The sequence below is a fragment of the Phyllostomus discolor genome, chromosome 10 (genome assembly GCF_004126475.2).
Source record: "Phyllostomus discolor isolate MPI-MPIP mPhyDis1 chromosome 10, mPhyDis1.pri.v3, whole genome shotgun sequence".
NCBI lineage: Eukaryota > Metazoa > Chordata > Mammalia > Chiroptera > Phyllostomidae > Phyllostomus > Phyllostomus discolor.
In genome coordinates this window covers 38,047,610-38,068,183 of record NC_040912.2, presented here as the reverse complement: position 1 = coordinate 38,068,183, position 20,574 = coordinate 38,047,610, and the positions used below count along the sequence as shown (strand labels likewise).

Here is a 20,574-nt window from a genome sequence, read left to right as displayed (position 1 = left end):
TTTGCAACCTCTATAAAGCACTGCAACTTGATCACCAACAACCACATTGCATTTACCATCTGAGACCCTATTTTTCAGATTTATTTCAAATAACAAAATCCTCAGAAGGACTGTAGTCATCCTCTCATCTCATGATGGAAGTACTACAAACTTTAGCAACTAATCCTGGTTAATCATAGAAGTTAATGGGAACTTCAAAGTGATCTGAGACTTCTTTAAATAGCATAGTGTCACATATCTCCATCACTTTTCACTCATTTTTATGTAATTAACCTGATTTAACATGCACTGCTTTTTAACAATATATTTCTGCTTTATTAGAAAAGATATTGGCTGTGCCAAGTATTTACATCTAAATATATTTTCCAGAATCCTTAAAAGTTGAACTTTAAGGCTGTGTGGTTAACTATTGAAATATACAGGCAGACCGATATTCAGAAAAGTTTTCATATATTAGATGCTTTCTTTTGCTTTCAAATGAATGAGCATAGAGGCATTCTATGTCACATGGTGAGTTATCTATTGGGTCATTATCTGTGATCTACTATACTGAACACTTGAATTATATTTGAATGTTTCATACTACTAGAAATCAGTTTTTGCTTATAAAACAAGACTTTTTTGTTTTCAAATAAACACATAATTACATAATCTGGAATAAATCAAGCATTTTTACTCAGTTTATTAATCAGAATGTTTGATGTTGAAAATTATACTTTATACCTAAAATTATCATTCAAATAGATTGGAAAATTATATCATTCTAAATAATATTTTTAATTAGAGAAAACATAATAAACCTCTATTATAAACTATTTTAAGAGTAGTTGGTGGCCTAATTAATATCTCACTAACTTGTCCATAGACATTTACAATCCTTACAAATATACTTTAATCCTTGCAATTAAAATTTTTAAAATTTGAAATGTGAGAATATTAACACAAGTTGAGAATAGCAAAACATTAATTACTATAAGTTATAGCATATATTAGTACATAATTTGTGTTACAGAAATTCAAAATGGAGGGTTGGAAGACATGGTTTAAATAAGTTGAAGCAATAATGTGATGATGTATTTGTGGCGTACTTAGAAGACTGGTCCAACCTTAATGTTGGACTGATGTAGGAATAATAGGAAAGAAAAAATTTGCAAAATCGTGTTTTCTAATTGCTTAGGCACTTTTAAATTTTAAAAAAGGCAATATTTTCCCAAGTCTAGGTTTGATCAATGTTGATGGGTAATACATAATTTCAGTTAGAAAGCTCCTAAATAAATAGATATTCAACAAATAAAACTAGAAGGCAATATTCAGATATAAAAAAGTTACGTTGGATTACTATTTATATATTCATATGCATATACACTTATAAACATGCATATGTAAATATACATATATATGCATATATTTTATATATTTGACCTCAATATATTATATGTTACATATAAATCTGTACTACTTAATATTATACTTTTGCCCTGCCTGGTGTGGCTCAGTGGTTTGAGCACCAGCCTGCAAACCAAAGGATCACCAGTTCATTTCCCAGTCAGGGCACATGCCTGGGTTGCAGACCAGGTGGAAGGCATGTGAGAGGCAATTTCATTGATGTTTCTTTTCCTCTTTTTTTCCCCTCCCTTCTCATCTCTCTAAAAATAAATAAACAAAAAATCTTAAAAAAGAAAGTTCCTCTCTTAAAAATACCATTTTCATTAACTCATCTTCATTTATAATGTTGCATAACAAGGGTCTCTTAATTTTTAAAGATAAGTTATGTTTAGCTCATGAAAGTTTAGTCCTGGAGTCCTCTTTATGTCATGGCCAAGGAAAATCTATGAGCATTTTGAATATAGAAAATTGATAGGTAAAATCTATAATGCTATTAGATTTTGAGTTAAAGAAATTTCTATAAATTAGTGATTAATTCAAAATCACAAGAAATTCAAGCCATCTGAAATCTGCACATGGACAGGAAATCTATAATTTTGATTTTGTGGCAAAATTAGGTTGCAAATGTCATGCTTCAGAGAAGTCATCTATAGCTTAAAAATTACATTTTGAAATCCTGCCTGATTTTCACGGGATCATTTAAATAATACACAATAAATTGCTAGTGCTGTTAATTACTGTTATTGTAGTTATAATTAAATTATTTTATCCTTAAATTTGATATTAAAATTTAAGCAGTTGGGAACCTTTTCATAAAAATATATAAAATCACTCAAAAAACATAATTGTTGAAATGTAAACTAGGTCTAAATTTGACTGAAAACTAATCACTGAAAATTATTTTGGTAAATCAATTTCTGGTAATATTTCTGCCATTATATTTATATTAAAATATGTTAAATTGTGGAAACTTTTTAAGAGTTGGTTTATAATATATATTTACTATATATAATTTGCATATTTACTAACATTCACTAACATAATTAACTAAATACTGATATAATTAACTAAAGAATAATTTGAAACCACATTTCTTTAAAATGTGCATATTTATTTGAAATTGTATATAGTTAATATAAATAAAACCAAAATGACTACTGACTCAAATATAAATGATAACTATAACTTCTACATAGTTTTTAATTTATTAAGATCACTATTTACATAACCCATCAAAATAGTTAAAATCACAGAATTTCAGACAGAAATAAGTGATTATTCAATATTTCAGTTTTAGAATTTTTCCACCAAATGATCCTGCCTTTTTTCATGGTAACCTTTGTGGGTTACTGTTACAACATTCACTCCTAATTCATAATTAATAATACAGATGTCATCATACTACATACAATATAAATTACATCTCTAGTTTCATTACAAATTATCTTATATTTATTAGTACTGATTGAGCTGCTTTAAGTCCAGAATTCTGCCTGGCTGAGCATCAGTGCTCATACCAGTGATGGTGTGTGATAGGATGAGATACACAATGGGTCATTGATATTTCAGCTGATTACACATTTAATGTCTTTTGTTTTTTGAGTTAAACTTAATTTCATAAAATGATTTACACTTTTGCTAAAGTTCTCAATTTATATATCTCAAATGTCTACGTTTTATTTATTTTCATAAAAGTACTTTTTAAAAACTGATCATAATCAACTAAAACTGGCTACAGGCTGTTTTTTCCATACAATCTTTAAAATTATCATACATATTTTGAATAAATGACCAAGTAGCTCTAAGATAAAAACATAATACTTATATTTTGTGTAAAAGTAATTATAAAATTAGGACAGTAAATGACACAGAAGTAAAATTTTATCTAACAAACTGTAATTCTATACATTTCACTTTTAAAACTTTCACTCAGAAACATTTGAAAACATAAAAGAGATAAATCAGCTTGCTGGGTAATTGACTGAGATGGTGAATTGAGAATAACTGTATTAAAAATTAGGTGAAATTGCTTATAGCATTATTTAGTCATACCAATTTTCCATAAATCATAAAATAATCCTCTAAACTCATCCTTTTTAGCATAATGTATATTGTAAGAATTTGGTGTGGTGGAGGAGGGTGAATATTCATCTAATGTGCTTAATGGTTAGCAGCATAATACTGCTGTGCTAGAGAATATTATAAAATCTTTCCTATAAAGGCAAAACACTCTCTTTACAGAACTGCTTTATGTTGTGATTTTTAATAATATAACATTTTTTTTTGAAATTTGAGCTTAGTCTTCTATATTTAATTTTATGCTCTCAGATATGGCATAGATTAGAAAGCCAGCTCCTCGTTATTTGAAGATACTTCAGTTTGCCAATGTCAAGGTAGCACTTTAAGAAAAAGTGGAAAATTAAGTAGCTCTCTAAAAAAATACAACAATGATTAAATAAAAAAAAAACAATATTAGAAAAAGACACCACACTAATTTGCCTCAAATGCCCTGTTGCTTATGTTTAAATTTCTGAACATGACCAAAATAAGGTAAAAATCTGTTCTGTACATTAAGGTTACTTTTGTCTTTATAGAGATAGGCTGTCAAGTACTTGCAAACCAACTTGTAAACTGTTGTCGTTGTCGTCGTTGCTATCCACTGTCAAAAACAATGCCATCAGAAAAATAAAGTCACAGGATGTGGAAACCTGAAAATGCCTATGTAATGCGATTCCTCACAACGTGGGTTTCTGGAGGGATGTGAAGAATTAGGGATGTGTCGATAGTAGTGAAGGTGGCTGCTACATTTGGAATGAGGTATATTTTGGCTAAGTGCATCAATGGACTGACTGTATTGAAGTTTAGGAGGACCAAAGGGGGGATGAGAGGGGGTGTTGTAGGAAATGAGAACATAGAAGTAGGAGGGTATTATATTACACATAGCTTTGAAACTGATCGTAAAATCTTAGACACTGTTCTGGGGGAGAAAATAACTGATGGGCTGGGACGAGGGTGGTGAGTGAACGTAAATGGAAATGAAAAACTGCCGCAGGATCAAGTGAGGAGAAATACGAGACGAACTAAATTGAGGAATATTCTGAAACATGTGCTAAATGTTCTAAATTATAGTATAATTGGAAATTTTGAAATTATGATATTTTTGCAGATAAAAAACCAGTAACATTTACCAGAGGATAATTAGAAAACATGGAATACATTTGGTGAACTATTTATACCATATAATTAATTTTATCTTGAGCATCCCAGCATATTACCCTCAATTTTTGTAACTTCCTTACCCTTTTAGAAATAAAGAAAGCCATCATTCTCCACGAAGACTTTGTATCCCTCTTGCCCTTTTAAAAATAAATAAGACAAAGAGGAAAAGCTGCATGTGAATGGGTCATCAGGAAGACACAGCTGTCTGTTAGAGGCGTTGACACCGTTTGTTTGGAAGAGAGAAGTATGGTCAACCCAGACTACTTGCCTTACATATTTTACTGTTTTTCTTTTGTTGGTTGGTTTGTTTTTTGCTACTGTTGGGCATTTTGTAATTGCTTTAACTCCCAAAGATACACAGCTGCAAGAAATCAGAGAAGAGGTTAGAGCAATGTTGTTTTTGTTGTTTTCCCTACCCCTGTTGCTGTTATAAGTTGTCTGTGTGTACTGTTAGATGATTTCATAGAACGCATAAAGCCTGCTTCTGTTGATACAGCTACTACACTCACTACCTCTAGTGTCGACTTTGCCAGCCCTTTCTCCAGGACTAGCATTAAATCACAGCAGCACAAGGTGAGAACACAGGAAGATGCTAGGTTATGCGCTGGTCATTGTGTGACTTTGACCTTCAACTCCCGAAGGCTGTTTTCTCCTGTGTAACAATAACACACAAAATCTTTGCTATTCTTTGTATTATTGTTATTTATATAACATATTTCTATTCTCCCAAAATGAGCTATAAGGCAGATGTTATTTTCTTCATTTGCCAGTTAAGGAGGCTGCTTACGCTCCAGAGGGTAGAGCTAGTAATTAACAGGACTGAAATTTACAGTGATAACATGCATGGCCACAGTATGATATGAGAAGATAGTAGGCTTAACTGTTCAAGTTGGTGTGCGTGAAACATATGATTTTTAAAATTCATAGCAAAAATTATGTGGTTTGCATACTGGAAAAACATTCTAGGAACAAAGAGCTATTATTTCTAATCTTGCTTTACCACGAGTTGTCTTAACTTGTTTCTTTCTTAAAAACAGTAACCAGAGGCTTGTGTAACAAATGATATATCTGAGAAACAGGTTTCAATATGTAATCATTGATTTCTACAGTATTTTTCATGATCCTCCCTCATGCCAGAGGCTAGGGTTGCAAAACTGAACAACACAGACACAGTATCAGTCCTCTGGCACATACAACTATGTAGAGGAGACAGACATTAAACACATACTTATACAACACTCATGTAATTTTAATGCACAGTATTCCCAAAAGACAATATCATATACAAAATAAGATGGTGATTTAACCCAGGTGGGGATGGGGTATGAACCAACAGGAGAAAGCTTCCCTGAGGGGAGGACAGCTAAGTGGAGATCTGGGGCATAAACAGAAGGTATGTTAGAAAGGTGCTCAGGTGTAACTCAAAAATAGTAGTTTATAGTTGTTGTTTTATTGTTATTATTACTACTCTCTATTGGATTGAACTTTTCCTGAATCCTTCATTCCCACTGACCTCTGTTCTTGAAAACATACTGCTCTGTGTCATATTCTTGCACTATCAACAGCTTTCATCTGTGTTTTGCATTTTATTTTGCTCTTGTTCCTTTGTGCCTTGCAGTGTTTGTCCCACTTTCTACAATGACTCTATTCATGTCTTGGTCTCATTTGGAAGTAGCTCTAATAATCTTAGGCAAAATTGGGTATTCTAGAATCAAGACTTCTGTGGGACATTATAGATAGCTATATTATAACAGGTCATTGCTTTATGTTTCATATCATTTATTTTCCTAGTGCCCATATAGTTCTAAGTGCAGGCATTTATATTTTATCCATAAATTCATTATATTGCTACCATTATAAAACGAGCACAGTAAGGTATTTGTTGAAAATATGTTTGTTGATTATGGTAGTTTTATGACTATAGCAGGGAGTGAGGGTAAGGTTCCCATCTTATACAGTCTATTCTATTTACCTCTATCATAATATGATGCAGGTGGTATTTGTGTGTGTTGTAGGGTGATTATGAATACATTTTCACATCTATTTAAAGATATTAGAGTGTTTCATTTTCCTTTAACTATAAAATTTGACAGAATTAGAAAAATGGTGTAAAATGCATGATCTTACTTATTTTTCTCAACTTCCTGAGAAAAATGAAATCACCATAATATGAAATATTAGTTTGAGAATTAAAAATATATATATGATTTAATTACACCTTTGCTAGTTAGATTCTGTTGTTGCCCTGAGTATTCTTTAATGGTACTTTTTTTTTCATCATTTAAAACAATGAGAAGGGGTTTTATTAGTTCTAATAAGTAAAGTCATTTGCTTAATGTTTTGAGCTTATACTGAGTGAAAAAGACACTAAAATAAAGATCCTCCTAAAACCCAATGATGAGTTGATTTAGACCTTTTAGGGAAGAGAATGCCACTTGGTGAAAATTATGTGTCAAAACATATCTCAAGCACTACTTTACAGCATGTTTTCAAAGTAGTGTAAAATTCTTTCTCTTAAATAGGAACAGAATTCTCAAGATCATATTCTGTTTGTTACTCCACTTGCAGGAGGATATATGTTATACATATTGCCACTACTATAACTGGTACAAATTTTGCCGTTTTAAAAAATAAAGCAAATCTTTATTGGTGGTAAAGTCTTCAACAAGAGTATTTTTAACTTCATACATACAAATCTACAAAACTTGTCAATTATAATTCAAGGCAAGGCAAGTAAACTGGCTAGGCAAGTCAGTTTAAGTATCTATAGAGAAATATCAATGTGTATGTTTAATGAATATTTAATAATTTGACAATCAGTACTACTAAATCATGAGAAGTCCTTCTTTCCATTTCTAAAATGTATTCTTTGCCCTAACTGGGTGGTTCAGTTTGTTGGATCACAGTCCCATACACCAAAAGGTTGTAAGTTTGACTCCCAGTCAAGGCACACACCTAGGTTATCCCAGTCATGGTGTGTATGGGGGGCAACCAATCAATGTTTCTCTCTCACATCAATATTTCTATTTCTTTCTCTCTCCTTCTCCCTTTCTCTCTCTTTAAAATCAATAAACATATCCTCCAGTGAGGATTAAAACATCCTTTAACGTTTTCTCCTTAAAAAATGGGTAGGCTACACAATGTTTGCAGATGATTTGCCTAAATATGTGCAGGAATAGCCTACCAAATGGCAACGACATGTTTTCCCTGCAAGGAGGGAGGACTCAACCCAAATACATAGAAAAGGAGATACACAACACAGAGTTGAAGAATGAAAGTTAAATGGCATTTAAGCTTATACCTAAAGAAAAGAAAAAAATCAAAATGGAATGAAATGCATGCTTTTAACTAACTGATTTTTTTCTATTATAAAACAATCCTTTAAAAGAATTGATTTTAAATCATCAATGTTGATTAATGGATACTAATGGCTACTTATTTTCTTAAATTAGTAAATATAAACCATGTAAAATGTGTCAGACATCGTGCTATAGCAAAGTGTGTAGGTACATGCCTTGCTAGGTTAAACACATTTGATCACAATATTCCTTGGAGGAAAAATAATGTAATTAAACTTTAATGTAGCAACACTGTGCTTAATTTAGTTTCTAAAAACTCAACCAGCCTTAGAGAAAACTGATTTACTTTGACTAATGTTTTAGGCAATAGCCATACTTTTCTCTCAATGACTATCCAGAAATTTATTAATTTATTAGTAACTCAAAAGTAAAGAGCTTTCTTCAGTATTTTTGGTCTGTCAGAAGCAGGCCGTGATTTTGATTATAATTCTCTCTTTCTAACCTACCAAACACTGTAGAATTCTAAGGTGTTTTATCTATAATCTAAATCAGTAAGTTATGAACAATACTAAATGCTGTATTATATATAATGTCATTTTTCCAAAAGGACAAATATGCAGGTTGCATTTTTACACAATTCTGTACACTCTGCTAAATTCTAAAGTCTGAATTCTTGTCAACCTACCATCTATTCTCTGACAGCATTAGTGAATTAATGTTTTACACATGCCAAATGCATGCTCCTCACAAAGAGGGGAAAAAAAGCATTAAAGAAACTCAAGAAAAATGCCGCCTGTCAAGTTGTTCCACCTCTGAAATACCTGATTGTTAAGCAGGTTGTGTCATCTCCTGCCAATTAGATCCTGATGGGGGAAGATGAAAGGCAATTCTTTTACCAAAATAAAATTTGCCTTTATCCTCAGAGAGCTTTAATTCGAAACTCAAACAATGGAGCATAGTTTTACTGTAATACTACCTTCAGCTATCATCGTTCGAATATTAGTGTGCACGCATTTCTGCCTTTGCCTTCCTTCCCCTGGTCCCCTTTGCCCTCTCACCTTAAAGCTCCCACTTCCCTGCGCCGTCGGGAGGAAGGCTGCTGCTGAACATTGCCCATTATATTTATTGCTTCCTCTGTACTAGTCTTCGGCAGTGAAATGTAGATTTTTGACCTAAACATTATGTTATGAGTGAGAGCATCCAAAGAATTTTTAAGTATCATACTTGATCCAGAGTATTAAAATCTATAATTTCTGGCCTATTTTGAATAAAAGGCCTCAAATAAAAAATTAATAGACATGTTATTTTATTACTATTATTGTGTAATTATTCCATTGTTAGCCCAACCTCTTTCATCAAAATGGATTTTGAAGCCTATTTCTCCTTAATTCCTTCTCTCTTTCTTTCCTTAGTCCCTTCCCTTCTTTTCCCTTCTTTCCTTCCTTTTTTCCTCCCATTAACTTTGGTCATGTACATCATCCAACTATTTCTTTCCTTGCTACATAAGGGTTTGAACAACAGAATAACTTTCAATTGCAGATCTGTGTAAATGTTATTGTGGAAATTTAATTTAAATCTGTTCTCTGCTAAGGCCATATGCATATGAGGAATAAAATACATTTATCACCAGTAACAACAACAAAGAAGTGCTAAACATTTCAGCATAGTTGTATGTTAATCAGCATGGATTATTCCTGACTTGAAAGTTGTGATATATGTCAAATGTACAAAATGGCTTGTACTAAAATATGAGTATCTATTTACAAACTTTTAAAGAGACTTCTTAGTGTTATTTCTCTAAGGGTATATACTGGCTGGGGATTTTAACTTCAAGTTTTCATTCTAATTTGCATCTTCTGGCTTTTGTACAAGAAAAACAATAACTCTTGAGAGATGAAGGACTGATCTTCAACAGTTCAAAGGTTATGACATGAATCCTACCTGCCAATATATGCATTACACAGTGTTCTAATCCTTATGATAGGACTAATCACAATATATATGTATCTATTTACTAAACTGCTTCTTCACTCATGTTCCTATGAGTGTATATATAATAGTAGTATTATCAACAATCAATAGAATTCAGGAAAAGTCATTCTAAGGAAGTGATGCTTCAGGGATTTATTAAAGCAAATATGTGAAGGAAAATCTGTCCAAGAAACAGTAATAAGTGCAAAGACTTAGAGGAAGAGAGATTCAAAATGAAAAGGAACTGAAAGAAGAAAAGGAACTCCAGAGTGTCAAGAGAGGGTAAGGGGAGAGTGGTCTAAGTAAGGATACAGAGGTAGGAGGGTCCAAGACTAGAAAGCAGGTTTCCCTAATTGCTAAGATTAAAAGGAGACAAGGGAATGTTGAGGTGACAGGCTACCATTTGCTTTCTGAGAAGATAGCTCTGACTCTGATGTGGAAATCAGACTGAACAGTGCCAGTGGTTGTAGTGAGAATGGGGTGTGGAATGCATGTAAGTTAAAAATATTATTTCATCAGGTGTAACCATATGTCCAGGTGACCATTATACCTCTGGTTCCGTGTCCAGCAAAAGTGTCTATTACATACAGGTATGCTCTTAGAGGCAAATATATTGTTTGTTTGTTTGTTTGTTTGTTTCCTAAATACTTTCTCACTGCCTCTAAGCTCATGGCCTTTTGCCATTTTTTTGTCCATTATTCTCTCTTTCTAACCTGAAACATGGCTCAATTTCCTAAACTTAAAGTATGTACCTTTTTAAAAGTTTTCTTTTTAATTATATTTTAAAAGAAATTATGCCCAATTCAAGACTAAGGCTTCTCCATCATTAATTTTCAAGGTTAAGGCTCTAATGTCATTATTATACCCATGTGTATTCCAGAATATTCTTATATATGTACTGCTGGGCATGCTCACAAAGGAATTTCTCACATGTGCATGTTATTTACCAGATATAAGGTTTGGAGCAGCTGCTGTAATATTCAAAATTCAAGAAAATACTAAGCTACATGATAGCAAAGTTTATACTTAACAGCATAATATAATATCAATTCTAAAAACAAAACCACCACCGTCAACAGCACCACATTTTGGGATATGAAAACACAAAATGAAAGTCCCCCCAGATTTTTAAAGTACTGATGAAAATGTGTTTGCTTTGGATATTTGTAGTAGTGAAGTGATGGACAACACCCAGGCAAATTCCATTTGTATATAGAACTGATCAATTTCAAAACAATCATTCTTCCCACAATAAAGATTATTTCCTTAAATGGGAAATACACTAAAGTATATATTTCAAAGTATACTCATATGTTCAGGCAGTCTAAATTTACTTTTTTGTGTGTTCTAAGGTGTTGTCATCCACTATGGATATAAATACACTACATATAGTATATGTTATATATAGTTTTATATACAAATATTATTATATATATATACACACACACATTATGTATAAATACTTCCCATAGAAAACATTTGTAGAGAACTACTACAGGAATTAAAAATATTTTAAATATGAATCAAATTGCCTTTATTACCTTTTTTTTTCCAAAGCAGACTTTATCTCTTTGTACCTATTGAGTTCTGTGACTATTAATAACTTGTTTCCGCATTTTATCTTTTTTTCTCAGGTTCTGTGTCAACACTCTACTAGAATTCACCCTGTTCATTAAACCTTTTTTCCTAACAGATGTTGCCTTTTTTCCTTTTACCCTTTCATGTTATCCAGGAGAGATCAAAGCATCTAGTCATTCTTGTCCATTGTACGCAGAGGTGTGTGGGTGAAACTTTGCATGACTCTTGTGTTCAGGTTGCTTTCCTAATGTTTTCAATTATTTTCTTTGATAATATATGATATGTGTTGATTGCTTCAACAGAAATCATCTTAAATCCAGCTACTTTTATGAGATAAAATAAAACAGTGTGAAGTGTTGAAACCACATTTAAATTGTACCTATTTTGAAGAGACAATGGACTCATTTACAACAGGTAAATATTACTTTTGTGAAAAAAATCATAAAAATTTTCTCTGAAATTACATGGTGTAATTTATAATTTATAATTACACCATGAGTGCATGGATAGAATATAAAAGACAACCATCTTTTAAAAATAGTTGTCTAATGTTCCTTATTTATTTTATTTCAATATTGGGTAAAAGAAAATATAAACACCTTAAGTACATGGAAAATTATGGTCTCCATGTGCTTTTATACATTTGACAGTGACAGTGAAGGTGGTATGGTGTTATGGAAAAACTCTGAATTAGCTGTCAAAAGACTGAATTTAAGTCCAGCTTTTATCAATAAGTAGTCATGGAATTTGAGAATATTATTTAACCAATCTGAGTTTAAATACCCTATATTGTAAAAAGACTAGGAATTAGAAGAACTATAGAGTAACTGTAAGTCATAGTGTTTTTTAAGTATATATTTTTGTGCAAGAATTTTATGGAAATTGTGGTCACAGTCTAACTCTGGACATATATTTTTAAAAAGTGGGTATCAGAGATTGCTGAGCTTTGTGTTCAGTGCAGTATTGTGCTAAAGTAGTTGTGAGTATATTGACTTTTCCCACTTAATCATTTTATACTAAAATGTTCCAAATCAAAACATTTTTGTTAGTAGCAGAGTTGAAAAATGGCCTAAGAGATCACTGAAAATTTCAGACTTTAGTAAGTAGACAGTAGAAAAATGAGTAGGATTAAAGCTTTTGTCATTCATATACCAAATGCAACATTTCTTTTTTTTTTAATTTTATTTCATCTGAAGTTGGTGTTAATCCAGAGCCTGGAAACTACTGACTGCCTAGGATGTGCTTTATAAACTACGGTGCACCAGGTTCACTTCCAATGTTTTGGATGTTTGCATCATAAAAAAGGTAATATTATGCTTACCAGTTAGATAACCTGTTCTTATTCCTCTGTCAAATGAGTTATCACACCTTATTTTAGAAAAAAAATTGTTTTTTGCATATATTTAATATGCTGTGAAATTTTAGCATGAATTAAAATCAATTCCATATTGCTGTCAGAATAATTTGTTATGGCATCAAAGAAGTATCTGGAATTGCTAGCTAACATGAGGTAATATAAAAGAAAATAGGCATTTCTCCCTGCAAATCTTACATTTGCCTCCAAAATTTAGGCCAGCTATGGGCAAGTAAATAAGGGACACTAGACATTCATCTTTTCCAGGTTAAGTAATTTAAATATGAGGTAAGACAGCTATTAAATGCCAACAAAATATAAATCAAAAGAAGAAAAGTTTGCCAAGATGAAAGCACTTAAAAGGAGCTTGATCCCTGGCATGTATACAAAACTGCATTAGCAATGTTTGAAAGACCCAGACTTTTAGCCTCTGTGCGAAGCTTCAGAATAATTTCAAGTGAGATAACTCATTGAAATAGAAGCTAGTCTTGTACGTCTTGATCAGTAAGCTATTTTTTAGTGGATTTACATAGTGTGTATTAGGTAAGTATTTTTAAATCATGGGAGAAGTCTTGATGTATAAAAATGTGAAGGAGACCAGTTTAAAGTCATTTCGGTGGCAGCAAAAGTCACACACACAATGAATCAGTGACAGACCTGCGAATTGATTTTTGGTCCCATTAGACTCCCTTTTTAACCAGTCAGCAATTCCTGAGATTGCTTTCGGTGACCAAAGATGCACAATTAAATTAAAATGTCAGACTGGAAAATAAAAATAAAGTAAAAATGGAAAGTAGTGATTCAGTGTGGCTTGATATCTGGCAATTTTAAAAGATATATGTAAATACACAAATCTCAAACTGTATTCATGTGCTATTATCAAATTTTCTATCACTTATATAGGAATGAATTTCAATTACTGAAGTATAACAGCAAAATATGCAAAGATAGAAGTAATTGTATCAAATGAAAGTTGAAGACCTATGCCGTTCAATTTTTTAGGCAATGATTAAAGAATATCTCTTCACATAAATATATGTTTTTTCAAATATATTTTTCCAGCTGAAATTTCTAAAGACTCATAAATACAAAATTAAATCTGAGTAAAAATTGAAACTTCCCACCCCAATCTCGGTAATATTTCAATATCTTTATGAGCTGAGATAGCCTGTAAGGCCCATTTACATTAAGCAAAATGGAATAAAGAGTATGCTTATCTTTAGTTATTTGATAATTTGTATGACATATTTTCTGTTTATTAGAGAATTTAAAATTCTATTGATATAAATATATCAGTACCCAGACTTGTCTGTATTCTTGAAATATTACATGATCAAAATATTAAGAGAAATTGAAAGGACAGGTTTCAGTGCTAAACTTATGTTGAATGAAAGTTGGAAATCTCATTAACTTTATTTTAAATATTTTAAGAACTCTATTTCAAGTATGTTTGTATCAGTGGTATAGATTTCGATTTTCTCTTTGGAGTAAAAATGAATTACAATTTTCTTTCTTTGTAGAACATTATCTCTCCTGTGTCTGAGTGAAAAATGAGCAGGTGGGTTTTATCTCTGCTCAATACCTAGACTAAATATACAGAGAATTAGTAGAAACAGAAAGCATTCTATGGGGTATATTAGCATTTATTTTGCTGACACATGACTCCCTGATTTATATTATTACCATATCCTTTAAAAGATTCCATGAATTTGCCACCTCATGAAATTTTACCAAGATAATATGCACTGCCACATTTGCAGCACAAAGAACTTAATGTTTCTTTAAAGAAGGTTCCTAATAATGTAATGCAAATTGTAATTTACTTTACCTGAAATTCAATGTTTGAGAGAGTTTAGACCTGAGTATTAATGAGTACATAATACATGTTGTAGCATATACCAGGGTTTTTTTTTCCTTTTTAAGGCTTAATGATATTCCATTGCATGTATATGCCACATTTTCTTTATCCATTCATCAACGATGTCATTTAGTTTATCTCTATATTCTAAAATTATGATTAATGCTATAATGACCTTGAAAGCTATTATGCTAAGGAAAGTAATCCAGTCACAGAAGGACAAATGCCCCATGATTTGCACTTACATGAGAATTCTAAGATAATCAACTCACAGAAGAAGAATAGAATGCTGGTTGCCAGGGGCTGGGATTGGGGAGAAATGGGGAGTGGCTGGTCATGGGTGCTCAGTTTCAGCCATGCAACATGAGCAAGTTCCAAAGGTCAGCCGCACAACATTGTCCCTGTGGGTAACATTACTAAATGATATACTTAAGGAAGTCGTGGAGAGAGAAGATCTTGTGTTAAGTATTCTTAGCACAACAAAAATTACTAAAAAACCCACACGGGGCAGCATCATACAAATGAAGTATAACTGGCATGACATTGACATTTATGTCAAAGGTTACGGTTTTATAATAGGTTACTAGTTGTGTGATGATAGGTAGGCTGCCAAAACTGACAGTTTCCAAAACTGAAAACTGAAGATAACACTTCCATTACAAAGTTGTAAAAACTAAATGCTGTACTATGGATAAGGCCATCAAATATGTAAATGATAGTCATTAATATTAATAAAATAGTACAAAAACATGGAGAGTAATTAATTATAGCAGGAGACAAATTGTGCAGAATAAGAGATAAATCAAGCATATAATTTTCATAAAAACTCACAAAACCAGTATAAGCTATACATAAGAATAATATCACAAATACAACATGGCTTAGTAATTTTTCATTTAAAATCACTCTACTGAACAGCTGTGGGCAGAAGTAGGTTTACAGTTTTGAGTACACAGAGTTTATTCTTGTATTATTTATTAATTATCATACTATTTATTTACATTATCACCTACTTTTGTCCAGCACTGTATATTTTGTTTCTTTCTGGTTAGTTATTTGTTGTTTGTTATTTATATTTTTTAAACAAAATGCCTTTAATTGCTTTTACACATGCAGTACACAAAATAGCATTACCTGGATTTACAAGCTTGGGGAAACCACACCTTAGTGACATGGTATGGGTGAGAAATTCACATAATTTTGCATATTATAGCTTAATGTTTTAGGCACAACATAAATTCAGCTTATTTGCAGACTCATGAAGTGAGAATTGAGTGTGCAGGAGCCACAGCGTGCTGCAGAACATGTTTGCCTAATCATCAAACAGAATTGGAAAACCATCTTTCCACTGAGGAGCTTTAACAGCACCACCATCTCAGCTGTATTTGAAATAGTGGATTAGGGTATTTGGATGTTATTTTGATTTGTTATTGTTTTCCTATGAAAATTTTAAGTTATATTCAGTATGTTTCCCTCAGGATCAGTCTAGGCTCCCATAATGTCACACTACACATTCACCATAGTCTCAAAATGGATGCATGTACATGTCCATTCATTTCTCCCACATTTACACCAAAAATAGGTTTTTTTTAAAAATATTTTATTTATTTATTTTTTAGAGAGGGAAGGGAGGGAGATAGAGAGAGAGAAACATCAATGTACGGTTGCTGGGGGTTATGGCCTGCAACCCAAGAATGTACCCTGGCTGGGAATCGAACCTGGGACACTTTGGTTCCCAGCCCGCGCTCAATCCACTGAGCTACGCCAGCCAGGGCAAAAATAGGTTTTAAAAACAATCATGGCAATAATAGTAGTCTCTTCTTACAAACTTGTACAATTCTTAGCTAGCATCCCTAAAATCAGCTTGACCCTAATTCTCAAGCCTCCTTTTAAAAAGTTACTATACTCTATGCACAATGGGATATTTACCATTTTTCCATTGGCTTTTTATATCTCTGTCCTTCTATTCAGTGTTGTTATCATTTTATTTATCTTCCACATCCACCAATACTTCACCTAGTTTTCAAAGTCTAGCTTAAATGTGAAGGCCTTTGTTCACTTCCTCAACACACTGTAGAAATGGTCTCTGAAAATATAGTCTTACGTTCACTTCAAGTGTTCCTTATCTACACTCATCATCTTGTTCAAACTAGGTACACATTGATAAATTTTGAAATATAAAAGAAACATAAGGTGAACTCCCTGACTTGACCCCCTAAATCAGAATTAAGGATTTTATGTTGTATCTCCCACTGTATGCTGCTGGTGTTTCCTTGCCAAGGAGTGGGTTCTAGGATCAGACATAAGCCACCAAATGACATGAATGCCTTGGGCTCATTACAAAACACCCATGGAAACCTTAATTTTTGATCAGTTATATGGGGATACTAAGAGTACCTACTTCATAAGAATTTGTGAAGATTAATTGAAGTAATATATTCAAAATGGGCAGATAATACATATATTAATTATTTGATAACTATTATTTATTGCGAGTATAATTGTTATTATTACTGATGTCTTCACCTATGTTGAAGTTAGATATTTATGTATATCTGAGCCATTTGAGGCAGACATTTGTATTTTTATTTCTCAACATTACTATCGGGACCCTGCCTAAAAACATGTTTTTCTGTATTTTTACTAGTTAATTTTATCTTTATTGAATTATTCATCTAAATACAAATTGCTTCCAATATCACTTGGGCATTGATTGTGGCAGCTGAGCAGAACTGTAGCTGTAAATCTGAGGAACCCTATATACATCAATGCCTCCATTATATTCTAGTGTTTCCTCAAATCCATTCAATAAAACCTCTTTTCTGGACATCTGGTTTTACTATTGTATCTTTTTTCACTTTAGTGCTATTTTATTATGCCATGCCAATTCTCATCACCAGCCTTTGCTGTTTCTACCTCCTCACTTCCCGTCCTGTCCAAACTGACTCCTGCTGCAATGCTGCTCCAGTCCCTCCTCCACAAGGCTTCCATGGACTACTGTGATTGCTGCCTCACTGCACCCCAGGAGCTCTCTTTTTGTTCCTTATAATTCTTATTGTGTTTATAGTCAGTGCAGTGAAACACACCTTAGCAACCTACATAATGATATATCTTCATGGCTTGCTCTAATTGCATACGTTAGCTGTCACAGTGAGATTGTTCAAGATTTACAAGAATAGGTCCTTCCCACATGAAAAGTGCAAGTGCTTTCATGAGATCTGTATGAATCTGAAGCAGAGATTCCAGAGTTTTAGATAAACAAAGCTATGACATCATATTTATCTTCTCAATGCTCCAGAACAATAGTGAGTTCTTTCCTTTTCCCTCATAAATAAAGACCTTCACTGTGTATTTATACTTCAGTGACTGGCAACAGGCAGCATATAGTGTTTGAAATTTTACCATAAAATATATGAAAAGTTATCATAATGTTAAAATTGTTATGCAATTGTAAAACAATGTTTTGTTCTCCTCTCCACACTCTTGAAATTCAACTTGTACAATGTCTAGGAATCCTGGGGCTATTCTCCATTTAATTCAATGGGTTGATCTCATTAATTTTTGTGACAATGTTTTAATGGGTAAATATAAAAGAGTTTAAGTGATATTATAAGCAACAACATTTGATTTCATCTATGAAATAGTAACTATCTTGCACAAACACCAATATAGATAAGAGATATCCTGCATTTTATCTTTGCCCTGCCTTCTACAACTGAGCTGTCCCACACTGTAGCACTAGCCACATGAGGTTATTGAGTGGGTGAAATTAGCGAGATTCAATTGAGTTGAGCTCTAAGTATAAAGCACACTCAAAATTTCCGAGATAGTACAAAAGTAATGTAAATGTTAACAGTTTCATGTTGATTATAAACTGAAATGGTAACATTCTGCATATAAAGAGTTAAATATATTACCAAAATTAATTTCACTGATTTATTTTTACTCTCTTTAGTGTGGCTACCAGGGTAATTACAATTATAGTTGTGGCTTTAATTATATTTCTTTAGACAGAACTGTTCTAGAAAACCCTAATGTAGAATCCAAGATGCTAATGAAGGGTAAGAAGGTCTGTGTGTAACTATTAAAACAGGTTCTTCTATTTATTTGCCTTAAGAGAGCTTCTTGATTCATTTCTATTTAATGTTTCCATCATAAAATATATGTTGTATCCATTTTTTTAAACCTCAGATTAGCTGGTTTTAGTTTTGGAAGGTAATAATTGATGTGTTCTAAGTGCATGAGACATTCTCAGGTAGAGAGAGAGCAGTATTAAAACCATGCAGATCATCTGTGTGAAGCCTGGAGCAGCTGAGAGCCCTGGGGAGCTCTAGATCAGAGGCTGTTACACTAGGGCAAGGTGAGTGTCCCCAAATGTGGACATAGGGAACATGTGACACCACCTGATTAAAAAGCACCACAAGGTATCTTCTTAGAGTGTTGCCAGAGTTACCTTACTTTGTATATTTTCTAATAGTACCTACATTTATAGAATAGTAAATCAAGCTATGTGTACACACTTATTGGTTAAAATTAAGTACCAACAAAGCTGGAAAACATATACAATCGAAGTTAGCAATCGTAATTTAATGTGACAATGATATTGTTGCATATCCTGAAAAGCAAACATCTTACAATATTAACATGGTTCTACTGACTAGCAGCTACAGACTTGAGGGCTGGTTCTAGTCTTCTCTGTGCTCTGGGATGATTTCATTCCCTAACCACTTCTTTCTTCACGAACCACAGCAGTGTCTTACTTCACACAGCTCACTGTGACCTTATTTTGACCCTTACTTGGCAAGACTACATTATTTGCTTATGGCGTCAACCATTGTTTCTTTCTCATTAGCTCAAGAAAAGTAAAGGAATAATCTTGGCACTCACATGATCATAACCTCAAACAAGAAAAAGGCACTGAAGTCTTCAGATTTTACATGATTATGAGGTAGTTACCCAAATAATTTAGAATATACTTATATAATTTTCAGATTATCATCAAAGTGAACTATCATGGTTTTAAATAAATCTGCAAGGTAACTTGCTGATGCCGATTTGAAACCCATAGCAAGAGGAGGCAAATGTATTCTGATCTGTGGAAATTCAGTCTAAGTTTATCCTGTTATTTTCTGATGCTTCTTGTGTATCAAACTAACACCTTTCTTCTGACTGCTATATCCAAGCTATATCTCTTCTATCTTAAACTTTGGTTTCAAAAGAAGTAATATAGGCAAGAAGACAAAAAAATAGAGGAAAGAAAACACAGAACTAGTGTTCAGGTGCACAGAAAGGGTCATAATGAAAGACAGAGAACAAGTAAGATGAAAAGGGACCAACAGGTGAGCAGGCAATGTGTTTTTGTGTCTTGTAAAAGGTAATGTTGACAATAAATTAAAGTTTTTTGGGATAGAAATTTCCTCTTAAAGGAGATTATATGGGGGAATGAGTGTTGAGGAATCTTAGAGGGCATGATAAGAGAAAGTTTGGGAGGTAAGCTCCAGTGACAGGCTAGCTCCAGTAAAAGTAAGATTATTGATCTAGATAGTTCATGAGAAATAGAAAGAAAATACATTGGTTAATGGCTATATGTGATTTAGTCCTTATGTCTATATTGATGTGTTGTGAATAAAGGTGCTATTCAGAAATTGAGTACCATACATAAAATTATTTTTAATAAATAATTAATAATGATATCATTGTGACAATATATCCTTTAGAAAGCTGTTTAATTTTTCTCTAAATTGTTTTTCTGGCAATGGGTAAACCAGATCTGCTAAAGCATGAAACTAAATACCCTATGAGTTAAGGACTGAATGTGAACGTATCTATTTTTGTCTCTTACTGTTCTTAGGAATAAAACACTGTGAGAAAAAATGGTTTTTACAACTGAACCAAATAAGTAGTAGAGG

At 32.7% G+C, this 20,574-nt stretch overlaps 1 protein-coding gene and 1 long non-coding RNA gene across 3 annotated transcripts in view; one reads left to right on the top strand and one right to left on the bottom strand.

Annotated features, from left to right (window-relative positions):
• The window catches only part of SEMA3A (semaphorin 3A), a 313,391-nt gene that overhangs the window by 98,402 nt on the left and 194,415 nt on the right, over positions 1-20,574 (bottom strand). The window lies entirely within an intron of this gene.
• Positions 15,684-20,227, top strand: LOC118497078. The gene is made up of 2 exons (XR_004899632.1): positions 15,684-16,247; positions 16,449-20,227. It is a non-coding gene; the product is annotated as an uncharacterized LOC118497078 (long non-coding RNA).